This window comes from Aquarana catesbeiana, linkage group LG05 (genome assembly GCF_042186555.1).
Source record: "Aquarana catesbeiana isolate 2022-GZ linkage group LG05, ASM4218655v1, whole genome shotgun sequence".
Taxonomy (NCBI): Eukaryota; Metazoa; Chordata; class Amphibia; order Anura; family Ranidae; genus Aquarana; species Aquarana catesbeiana.
The window spans coordinates 403,393,225-403,405,673 of NC_133328.1; the positions used below are offsets into that span (position 1 = coordinate 403,393,225).

General features: G+C 44.1%; 1 protein-coding gene and 1 non-coding gene across 4 annotated transcripts in view; both read left to right on the plus strand.

Annotated features, from left to right (window-relative positions):
- CDKAL1 (CDKAL1 threonylcarbamoyladenosine tRNA methylthiotransferase) overlaps nt 1–12,449 on the plus strand; it is a 1,191,002-nt gene that overhangs the window by 278,015 nt on the left and 900,538 nt on the right. The window lies entirely within an intron of this gene.
- On the plus strand, nt 419–537 carry LOC141146315 (5S ribosomal RNA). The gene has a single exon (XR_012244867.1). It is a non-coding gene; the product is annotated as a 5S ribosomal RNA (ribosomal RNA).

Below are 12,449 nucleotides of genomic sequence, written 5' to 3' on the forward strand. Positions count from 1 at the left end.
GCTAGGGCTTTTACTTAAGAGAGTAAAAGAGAAGTATGGGTACAAGGTTTTTGTTTTAAATCATACGTACCAAGGTATCTGTCTCCCACCGTCTCTAAGGGTGAGAACTGACTCAAACACCACTGATCGCTCAGCTCTCTCCACCCCTCTGAGCAGAGAGCTTGCTGCCTGCTATTCTTCGCTATTTGCTGTCCTCCAAACTCCTCTCTAGCAGAACTTGCGCTCCTTTTTTTTTCCTCCAGTGAGCTGCAGGCTGGGTCATTACTACACCACAACCCACGCAAAAAACACCCTTTTTTGTTTGTGAGCTGAAGGGTGGAAATGACCCTGCTCACAGCTCATTGGAGTAAAAAAAAAAAAGTCAAGCTCCAAGTTCAGTTAGAGACCACTTAAAGTGGAGTTAAAACCTGTATTAACGGCCTACGGCCACATGTCCCTGAAAACGCCCGATCTCGTCTGATCTCGGAGGCTAAGCAGGGTCGGGCCTGGTTAGTACCTGGATGGGAGACCGCCTGGGAATACCAGGTGCTGCAGGCTAAAAAAAAAAAAAAAAACTATATCAAAAAAATAAATAAAAGTCAGCAGCTACAAATACTGTAGCTGCTGACTTTTTATATAGGGACACTTGCCTATCCAGGTATCTCGCGATGTCGGCACCCCTAGTCAATCATCCATCGGCTTCGGGTGCAGGCGCTGACATCCTTACTAAGGGAAACAGGAAGTGAAGCCTGTTTCCTGCTGCGCATGCATGAGTCACGCTGCACTTTCTGAATAATCCCGCTGTCTTCTGGAACCTGTGTGTGTTTCCCAGAAGGCAGCGGGGGGGGGGGTGGTGGGGGGGATGAGGGGCCGTAAATTACGTAGGTCATCGCAGAGCCCTTACACGGATGTGGGAGCGGGCACCAGTTTTTGACAGTTATCCCCCCCTGAAAGGTGCCAAATGTGGCACCGGAGGAAGCTTCCACTTTTGGGTTGAACTCCACTTTTAAGAAGAACTCGTGTACACTGCTCACCTGTCTGACTAGTGCACTTGAGAAAATATATTTCATTAGGAGAGATGTTGCTGTTCGTAGAAATGGATAACAGCACAAAACAGTGCAACCTGAGTCTTGATGTTTTAAAGATACGAGCATATCCATTGAAGGACTTTGCTATTATAATACTCTAGTACAGCTATTGTTTTTTTTGTTTTTTTTTTTAATCTTTAAAACATTTTTTATGCTTACTATACTGATCTATCCTAAAAATGTACATTGTCTACCTGTCATTCTAAATCAATGGCTCCAGTAATTTGCTTCACTTACCCAGATCAACTATGTACTGTATATCAGGAGTTTGTATTTAACTCTGACTTTACTGATCTGTATGCTGGTCCAGTAGATGTCATTTATGAGCTCCTCTAAATACTAGTAGCCTGGCTATTATGCTGACTCTGAAAATACTAGTAGCCTGGCTATTATGCTGACTCTGCCTTTGAAAGGTAACTCCTCATGAATAAAATCTAGTAAATAAAAAATATAGTATAGCCCTCCTATCCATCTTTTTTTCAACCAGACTATGTAACTGTGTAACGATGTATAATTGAACATGCAACTCTTTCCAAAAGTGCAACTCTTTGCATTAAGGTAAAACACCTTTTGGGTGCATGCAGCTTCTCCCCACCACCCCTAAATACGTGCCAGAGCCGATTTCAGTCAATCGCTGTGCATATGAGCAACAACGCTGCTCTCTGATCTATAAGCCACCTCACTGAGCTCTGTGAGAGCAGCGGGACCCATTGACTCTCGCTGCTGTCAATCAAATCCAGTGATAAGCGAGTAGGAGGCGGGGCCAAGCCAAACTATGTTTTTTTTTTTTTTTAATAGATTCACACAGTATGGCTCGGGATTGAGCCCAAACAAGTACTCATTCATTCACACAGCTGTATGTGTGAATGAACTACAAGCCCCAATACACTTTGCGGCTATCGGCTTGTAGTACTCAATGAACTACCACGGCGCTGTGGAGCACCATGGTAGTTCATTGTTACTTCCTGTCAAATTGTATGTGCTTGCCTGCATGGGATGTATGGGCACTCAGATACTCTGACAGATCTGTAGGAGAACTGGATGGCACCAACAATCTGCTGATCACTGGTGTAATGCTTTATAGGTTCAAAAAAAGCGTGTTTATTTTTATTTTTTCTAAAAAGTGAACTTATCCTTGAATATCACTTTAAGAACAGGAACAGTTGGGACTCTGCTACTGCTACAACGTTTTTTTTAAATCTTTTCAATGTACATGCAGTAGATCAACCAGGAGGGGATGTGTTTTTTTTTTTTTTTCTCTCTCAACAAAAATTGAGTTACACTTTTATTTTTTTATTTTTTTTTTTTAATCGTATAAGTCACTAGACCGGAAGAATTATTTAGATTAGGAAAGTCACAATGAAGTCAGCACCTCTTGTCTGCACACTTGTTCTGGGTGAGTGCCTCAAAGTATCGAAGCCACATGGCCAGTATGACAGGCAGGAAGCTAGAATGAGAAGCCAGTAATGGTACCTTCAGGTTTCTCTCAGTAATTGTTTCTCAGCACTGATGCTTACATGTGCTGTAATCGCCTGGTGAGGTCTGATCACCGACATCCGTGTCTTTGATCAGTGTGTGTGTCATCTACAGAGTATCAATAATGCTGTAAGCAGTTTGTTCTTTTCACTAACAAATGTGTTTTTGTGCCACAGCACTCTGATATAAAATGTTTAGTTTTATTGTACCATCCTCTTAGATTTTATTTAAATTGCTTTTATTAAGTTTTAACAAATACAGAAAAGGAGGATAATGCGTCAATAAGGTTACATGGAACATACGGTTGGTCCGTCTTAAAGAGATAATAATTAGTACATTAAGGTTCAGGAATCTTAGGCAACTTAACTTAAGGATGTATCACAAGGCTAGTCAACGTTGTTTTTGACAGAATGAGGGAAGGGGGGGGGGGGGGGCAAGGAGGGAAAAGGGGGTTAGATAATGATAGAAATCACCAGCTTAAAAAAAAATCATAAGAGCATTGGATACATTTGCAAAATCTACTTTTGTACCGTACATTTCAGTTGTGCAAGCCAAGAGGACCAGTTGTAGGTAAATTTCTCCATTTGCATGTTTTTCTTAGCTATTAGCTTTTCCATCTCACACTGGAAGTTAAGGTCAGAGATTGTAAATAGTGTAGGGCATTTGTGGTTTTCCATAATCTGGTAATATTTAGTTTTTTTTAGCTAGTAACAGGTGTATCACTATAGATCTAGTATTTGGAGGGAATTTCTCTGTGCCTGTGTGTAGTAGCGCTAAGGCTGGGTTGGAGGCGGTAATTTGGCCTGTGATAGAGGATATTATAACAAATATTTGTTTCCAGAAGGATGTGAGGGATTTACAGAACCAGAGAGTATGGGCTAGAGAGCCAATGCTGCCACAGTTTCTCCAACAATTGAAGGAATTAAGATACATTTTTGAGCGCTTGTATGGGGTCAAGTACCATCGGTGAAGAGTTTTTGGTAAGCCTCCCAGTGATTAGAGCAGTTGGAGGCTTTGTAGGTTGCTTCAAATGCACACTGCCACATAGTAGGTGTACACGATTCGTTAAGTTCCTTCATCCATTTTGTTAAGGAAGTGACCTGTGTATATGGTTGATGGTTGCTTAGAATCTTCTAAAAGGATGTAATACCTCTTTTGGGGTAGGATCGGCATGTTAAGAAGTTGTATATGGGTTTAGGGATCTCGGTCATTGGTGGGAGTTTAGAGGTGTTAAGGAAGTTGGCTATTTTCATGCAAGTGTAAATGTCTTTTGCTGGGAGGTTGTATTCCATGCAAAAGGTGTCCAACGGTTTCAGGATCTTGTCATAAGGTCTGATAGTGCCCTGATGCCATATGACTGCCAGTGGTACGTTGGTAGGTCATTTATCTGGGTGTTCAGGGCTCTTGGAGGGATTGGGAGTTTGCGGTTAGGGAGAGAAGATAAGTGTGCTGAGGAGAGATTCCAAGCCTCCAAGGATGTAGTGATGGAGGAGGGGTGCTAGAAGAAGGGGGTAAACCTCTTGTGGTTAGAAGGAGGGAGTTAACTAGTCCATTTTGCTGATAGAGGGAGAGGTTTCTATGATGGACTATATTTTTTCTGGGGTGGGATTCCACCAATAATATATTTGCTCTAGATCTGTGGCATGATAGTAGGTACCAATGTGAGGTAACGCGACACCTCCCATGTAGTGAGGTCTGGTAAAGGTGGAGTTAGCACAGTGAGGTGGCTTTAAATCCCATATAAATTTAGTAATTTGTTTTTGTAGTGCTATAAGGTATGAGTGAGGGATAGGTATAATTAAAGTATGAAAGAGGTAAAGAAGCTTTGGTAAAATTAGCATTTTGAAAGAAGCTACCTAGTCTGGAAATGCCAGTAAGGCAGAGGGACCTTTAATGGTTGGGGAAGATGTTGGAGGGAGGCCTTGTAGTTTAGGTCAAATAGTTGGCTATTAAAGGCGGCTAGCTGGATTCCTAAATAGGGATTGGACTGGTCCGCCCATACAAAAGGGAAGGTTTTCTGAAGTTGGGAGATTAGTAGTTGGGGCATGTGGAGTGGTAAGATAAGTGATTTGGTGGCATTGAGTTTTTAATGGCACACTAAGCTAAATTCATGTAATACCTCCTGAATTGCTGCTAGTGATTGGGACGAGTTGGTAATTAAGAGTATAATGTCGTCCGCAAAAAGGATAAGTTTGTGTTCCATTCCAGAGATACATACCTGAGATACATTGGTCACGTCTGATTTTAGTGACAAAAGGTTCCATTATTAGGGCAAAGATGAGTGGAGATAGGGGGCAGCCCTGTCATGTGCCGTTGGTTATGGTAAAAGGTGTGGACAGGGCCCCTCCTGAGAGAGAGCACTCTAGCTGATGAGTTGGAATACAGAGAGAATTAGACTGGAACTATCCGGTAATGCCAAACTTGGAGAGGACGTTTTGGAGGAGGTACTCTATCAAACTCTTATGCCCCGTACACATGGTTGGACATTGTTCGGACATTCCGACAACAAAATCCTAGGATTTTTTCCGACGGATGTTGGCTCAAACTTGTTTTGCCTACACACGGTCGCACAAAGTTGTCGGAATTTCCAATCGCCAACAACGCGATGATGTACACCACGTACGACGAGACTGGAAAAGGCCGGTTCAGAACCAAGCGCGGCACCCTTTGGGCTCCTTTTGCTAATCTCGTGTTAGTAAAAGTTTGGTGAGAGACGATTCGCGCTTTTTCAGACTCGTGGCTTTCAGATCGTTTTCTGACGTTCAGTTTGTGCTTGTGGGTTTGTATCTGCTCTTCAGTGCGTGCAGTCAGTTCGTATCGGAGTTTTCTGTGTGATCTTGCCTGCTCGTTGCTGTTTTTCAGGTCGCTCTTCACAGGCCTTGCTGTTCTTCAGTGCGTTCTGTTACTTCGTTCTGAGCAGCCAACCGTTTTCTAGCCATGTTTCGTATGCGTACTCCTCGTAGAGTTCGTGCTGTGCGGGGGCTTGGTGTTGGGGTCCTGACCTTGACACAAGTCCAGTCCATGAACAGGGTGGGGAGGAGTTCATGGACCAAGAATTGGTTGCTTCAGCGTGACCAGTTCTGTCATATGCCTTTGCTCCGTGAGATCCGTGAGAATAATCCTGATGATTTCAGGAACTTTCTCAGGATGACGGACCCCGTGTTTCACAGTTTGTTGGCTTCGCTGACCCCCTATATCAGCAGGCAGGATACCTGCATGAGGCAAGCCATCACTCCGGAGCAGAGGTTGGTCGCTACCTTGCGGTATTTGGCCACAGGGAGAAGTCTGCAGGACTTGAAGTTCTCGACAGGCATCTCCCCCCAGGCTCTGGGGATCATTATCCCAGAGACCTGTTCTGCCATCATCCAGGTCCTGCAGAAGGAGTATATGAAGGTAAGATTTTTATCCGTTTATATCCCATTTTATTGTATTGAATGTTTGATAATATATTGTATTTCTTCCCTCATTCCCTAATTACCATGATTGGAATATGCTGTGAATGTCCCCTTTGTCCTCATGCATGCTGGATTTTTAGGTAATTATTATTTTATGTCCTTCATACATATTTGCCCTTCAATAACCTCCCCAGCATGGTGTCTCCTGCCCCTATATTCACCTCATGTAGTCACTTAACAATGTATTTTATCAGCTCTATAGTAGTGCTTTACCCCAAACACCCCCTAAAATGTTTGGAAATGTTATTTTTGATTTAAATTCAGGCAGAGTGCCAGAGGCTTTTTTTGTGTTGTCCCCAAATTTTTTTTAACCCTCCCCCCCCAACTGTTAAGTCAGCTGATCCCAATTCTCTATCCTCAATCATCTATCTGCTGACTTTGCCAAACCTATACACACTATACCCACCTCTTTACTGGTCAGATTTATGGATGAATTCCCCAAAGCATGTAGTGCAAGGGCCTGCCTGTATACTTTCCAATGGTACTGTTTAAAGTTTTGGTATCCTATTATTATCTTGATAGGTAATAGCAGAATGTTCAAATGTCCTCAAATGTGTACAGTGTGTATTTATATCTTTGTATTATGACACTTCTTACCTGTCCAGTGGTCTGCTAATAGAGTAACTAAGGAGGGGCTGTTCCAAGTAATACCCTGTATTTAGGCATTCATCTCTCAATGAAGTGAAGAGGGTTACCTGTCCAAGAGTTCCCCCCCCCCTATAATGTTAGAAATGGCCCATGAGAGGGGGGAGGGGGAATATGATAGGTGTACCTTATACTTTGGCCTTGTTAAATTCCCCTTAGTAAATGCTATCTGGAGGTTGCCCCATAATGTTTGTGTCTAATCTGCTTGCCATGTTTCTGTGAAAAAATAGTAAGGTTTATTTTTTTTTCCTCAACAGTTTCCTTCAACGCCACAGGAATGGCAGACTGTGGCCTCCCACTTTGCCCAGCGGTGGGACTTTCCTAACTGTGGAGGGGCAATTGATGGGAAACACGTCCACATCGTCCCACCACCCAACTCGGGGTCGTACTATTATAATTACAAGGGGTTTAATAGTATAGTGATGTTGGCGGTGGTGTCGGCTAATTACGAGTTCTTGTATGTGGACGTGGGGAAGAATGGCCGGATGTCCGATGGTGGAGTGATCGCCCAGACGGAGTTCTACAGGCGTCTCCAGAATGGCAGCTTGGACTTGCCACCTCCAGAGGACAATGTTGAAGGTCTCCCATTTGTGTTCGTTGCTGATGAAGCATTTGCGCTGGGGGACCACCTGATGCGGCCATTCCCGATGAGGACCCTCACCCCGGAACAGAGGGTTTTTAATTACCGGCTGGCCAGAGCCCGAAGAGTGGTGGAGAACACATTTGGAATCCTGGCCAGCCGGTTCCGATTATTTCTGACACCCATCCATATGGCGGAGTATAAACTGAACCATATAATACTGGCGTGCTGTGTTCTCCATAATTTTTTAAGAAAACATTCAGCCAACTATGCTGGCTCAGTTGGGCCTGAGGCCGGAATCCCAAATACATCAACAATGACGGCGCTTGAAAGCGGCTGTCCTGGCTTGCCCTCCCTGAGTGCCCGTGATGTCCGGTTACGATACCTGGAGTTCTTTGCGGGTAGGGGGGCTATCAATATGCCAGACAATCTGTGACACCTTTTTCAAATAAAAAACAACCAAAAGAAATTCTTGGTGGACATTTACTGCTTGTGTTTGTTTTAGCTGACCCTGACAGAAATGTGTTGAGTGCAGAAAATGTCGTGATTGGGTAACCTTATAAAAAACAGTGTTGGCTGGTACTTCCTAAATGCCAAAACACATTTCACTACAAGTGCACTTGCAACTGCACTGAACCTGCACTTGTAGTGCAAAGTGGATTTGCCCTTAGGAAATAACCCCCATTTTTGCATAAAACAGCAATTACATCACCCCAAAAGTGTTGTAGCGTTGAGACCATAATCCACACATTCTTGAGTAAGGCACTTTTTTATACCTGCACAATCACATGTGCATTTACCAAAGGTTTTTAAAACAAAACAACATGTTTGTTGTATAACAATTTTTGGGGGGCATTATCAAAAATCGAAATATCCATTTCAGATAAAACAGGCCTGTGTAAAACCAACAAGAAAGCCAAAAAACTTGAACTTACAAAGTTCACATTAGGTAAAACCTGAAGGCTATATCAGACATCAGTATTTAGGAACTGGGTTTGATATAGCGTTCAGATGGGGGGAAATCACCCCTGGAAAAGCCAAATTTGGAAGATGCACACCAATTTACGAATGTCAACATGTGCTATCTGCCATCAGGGGGGATCAAGGGACGTGTTTTGGGGGAGCAAGCCCTTCCTCAACGCTACTTTATAATTGAGTAAGGGGTTGCACCCCCAAAACGCGTCCATTGATCTCCCGTGATGGCAGATAGCACATGTTGGCACACTGTGTGCATCCTCCAAATTTGGCTTTTCTAAACATTGTAAAAATTTTTAGTAAGATAAAACAGGTGATTTTGTGGGGTTTAAATTCGCCCCAAAACATCAATGATGTTATTATTTTTTTTTAATAACATCACTGATTTGTTGCTGGATGTTTTGCAATTGGAGATTACACCCCATGATCTCCCCGATCAGTATCTGGGCACTTTCAGATGTAAAGCGTTCTGGATCACGATCACCTAAAAAGAGATAAAGAACAAAAAAAACAGGTCTCAAAAATCTGCCAACATCCATCTCTTTTACCTGAGCCTGTGGTTGCAGACACTCACCTGTTGTGGTGCCAATCTCCACCACGTCTTCTTCTTCCTCCTGCTCAGCTTCTTGGGTTGGTATTTCCCCTTCTTCCAGAGGGGGGGTCTCTGGTCTCCTGGGATGAGGGGTGTCCGAGTCTTTTCTCCCCTATGTAAAACAAAAATGGTATAATTAGCACACAGATATTTGATGGCAGAACTAGAAATAGGAAACATTGCTTGGAAGTGGGGTACAATTGTCTATTTTAGCCGAGTTCCAAGATGTATATTTTTTATTGTCCTTTGTCAAGCTGCAATACTTTACCTGTTTTGTACAAGCTTCACAGATGTAGCCCCCCCTATAGTATACACTGGAGCACCTGTGTGGCCCCCTAATAAAAATGGTGTTCTGGGGTCCCACACTAGTGCTCCAGTGTCCAGATGTGAAAACAGCTGCTCAGTGTCCTCTCCTTACACACAATCTAGTTGGCATTTCATTCTAGTAACAAACCCATCTACACAAACAAAAATTTGGCATCCAAGTAGGCCCAAAAAAAATGTGGGAAAATGCATATGGCCTAAACAATGGTGTTCTAGAGGCCGAAAGAAAAATGTTTGATACGAACGAATAATGGGCCCATGAACATTAAAGTTGACCTTTTTAAACGTTACAATTACTAAAAGCATATGGAGCAGAACGAACGGAATAAAGACGGAAAGAATAGGAACACAGCACAACTACTTACTTTTTTGCAGCACTCTCCGGATCTTTCGGTACTGCTCTGGCTCTCTCAACTTCAGGTCCGACCACCGCTTCCTGAGCTGATCTTTAGATCTTCGTACCCCGAAATTCCTCTCCAGACTCCGGACCACTTTACCAATGATTTTGGCCTTTCGGATGTTGGGGTGGGGGTAAGGGCCCATATTTTCCGTCATAGTCGGACTTCTTCATGATGTCGACCATCTCCAACATCTCCCCAAACGACATATTTGTGGCCTTAAAACTTCTCCTTCTGGATCGGGACGTGCCTGGGTCCGGGCTTTCCTCCTCCTCGCTGTTAGAATTATCACCCACCTGTTGTAACTCCGCCATCATGCTCTTCCCCCACTGCGCCGAACGAAAAGGGGCGGGGAATACACTAGAAAGAACGTCAGGGGCGGGCGGAGTTACACGCATGCGCAGTGTGTATAAAGCGTAACACGCGTGCGTATTACGTACGATCTGTGAGCGGAGGAAGGAGCATTGGACGCGCCGATCGTAAGAACGAAGGTAAGAGACAAACTTGTGCCTATACTGCTTCTAGATTGAGGTCTATATTGTAACAAGAATAGGAGAGTTTTGTCTGACATTAGGCTTTGTCTTGTGTTGTGTCTTGCAGTGAACATGGATCTCTTAATGAGAGATACTGACTTCATGTCACTATTCATTGATATGCTAAGTGAGCTGCCCTGTCTGTGGGAGATTACCCATCCCCATTTCAAGAGCCAAGCAAAGAGGAAGGCAGCACTGGAGCAATTGTGTGAAATTGTGAAGCAGGTGATCCCCACGGCAGACATCACTTATTTAAAGATATTAATTGGTTGCCTGAGGAGCACATATCTGAGGGAGCGCAAGAAAGTCCTGGATTCACAGAGATCCGGAGCAGCAGATGACATCTATGTCCCCAGGATGTTGTACTACGACAGGCTGCACTTTCTGGCAGGCCAGAATGAACCCAGGCCATCCCTCTCCAGTCTTCCTTCCACGCTTCCTTCCCCCCGGCTGAGGCTTCTGACGCCCAACCTGGGCCTTCCAGGCCATATGTGGAGGAGCCCAAATTGAGCCAGGTATAGCATTCCTCTAAATATTTCTGCTTGTCCAATCAATGATGTGAACTAGATGTTAGTTGGGAGTACTAATTTAGGATTGTGATTGATGATGCAAAAACTAAAACCATGTCCCTTTTTCATACACAGGGAAGTCTCAGCCAGGAGGTGGCCGGGCCGAGCCGGCTGGCTGATATCAAGGTCCCTCCACCACACCTGAAAACAGAAAGTGGCAGTAGGACGAGTGCCCTAGAGGAGGCTGCTATCAGATTCTTTTGGAGGGCTACAGAGGTCCTGAGAGCACCACACACCAGGCAGGAGAACATTGCTGCATTCATTGCCTATAAAATGCAGAGGATGGAGGAGGGCCAAAAAGCCATGTGTCAGGCCCTCATATCAGAGGCTCTGAAGAAAGGTGTGAGGGGCCAAATTACACCTCACACACAGCTTTGGGATGGTCCTCCTCCTCCTCCTGCAGGTCCTCCTCCTCCTCCCTCTCCTCCAGGTCCTCCCAGTCCTCCTCCAGGTCCTCCCAGTCCTCCTCCTCCTCCAGGTCCTACTCCTCCTCCTGCCACATCTCCAACTGCACAGCTACAGCCCGGAAGGAAGCGTGAAAGGAAGACCAGAGAGTGATTGCCCTGGGTCCAGTCTGGTCGGCCAAAAGATGCAGCCTCTTGTGGTACCACAGCCTGGGGACACAGATGTCATCTGCTGCTATCCGGATCTCTGCGAATTCTGGACCAGACTGCCCTCGCTTAGATATGGACTCCTCAGGCCACCAATTTTGATGTTGAAGAATTGATGTCTGCCGTGGGGGTCCCAGGCTTCACTAATTTCTGCTGTTGATCCAGTGTTGCCTTCCTCTTTGTTTGGTTCTGATCCCTTAATAAAGGATTTTTGTTTTGAATTATACTCTCCTATGTGTTTTACTTCAAAAATGACAGTTAGTTTGTGAGGATTCAGGTACATTTCAAATATACAATGTGAAATGAACAAGGGACACCAACAACAAAAAATCTCCTGGAGATTAAATAATAAAAGATATCAATGGTGTTGGGGTAACTTGACACACAAAACACACACAAAAATATTATGGAGTAAAAATAAAAATAACATTGAACAAAGATCAGCCTTGGAAAAAATCCAAACATTAAAGGAAAAAAAAGGCTTAAAATCCAAAAAAAAAAAACATAAAAAATATAAAACTGTCAGATGTGACAACTAATAACAATATATTGAGGGAATCCCACTAAAAAAACACAAAGAAAAGTTTGTGAGAAGTGTGTGTGAATATGAGCAGCAAAACTACTTCATTCTTGTCACATTATAAAGAAGAAGAGAGTGCGCTGTATTAAACCATTTTGAACATTGCAGCGTGACGAAAGTGCTGTATCCATTGCGAACGCTAAGTTTACCAGAACGAGCTGTCCCGTGTCGGAATTTCTTCTGAGCATGCGTGGCACTTTGTGCGTCGGAACAGGCCACACACGGTCGGAATTGACGCGATCGGATTTTGTTGTCGGAAAATTTTATCTCCTGCTGTCCAACTTTGTGTGTCGGAAAATCCGATGGAAAATGTCCGATGGCGCCCACACACGGTCGGAATTTCCGACAACACGCTCCGATCGGACAATGTCCATCGGAAAATCCGACCGTGTGTACGGGGCATTACTCTGCGTCTTAAGAGAGCAGCAAAGAAGGCATTTTTGTGCGGGTAGTATGGTAAATGAGATCAATGACTCTTCTAGTGGCATCCGGTGCTTGCCTCCCTAGTATAAAACCAATCTGGTCTGGGTGCACTAGATAGGGGAGGAAAGCTTATGATCTGCGGGCAATCACCTTGACTAGTAACTTAATGTCCGTATTCAATAAGGATATTGGCCTATAGTTGGCTGTAGATAGGGGGTCCT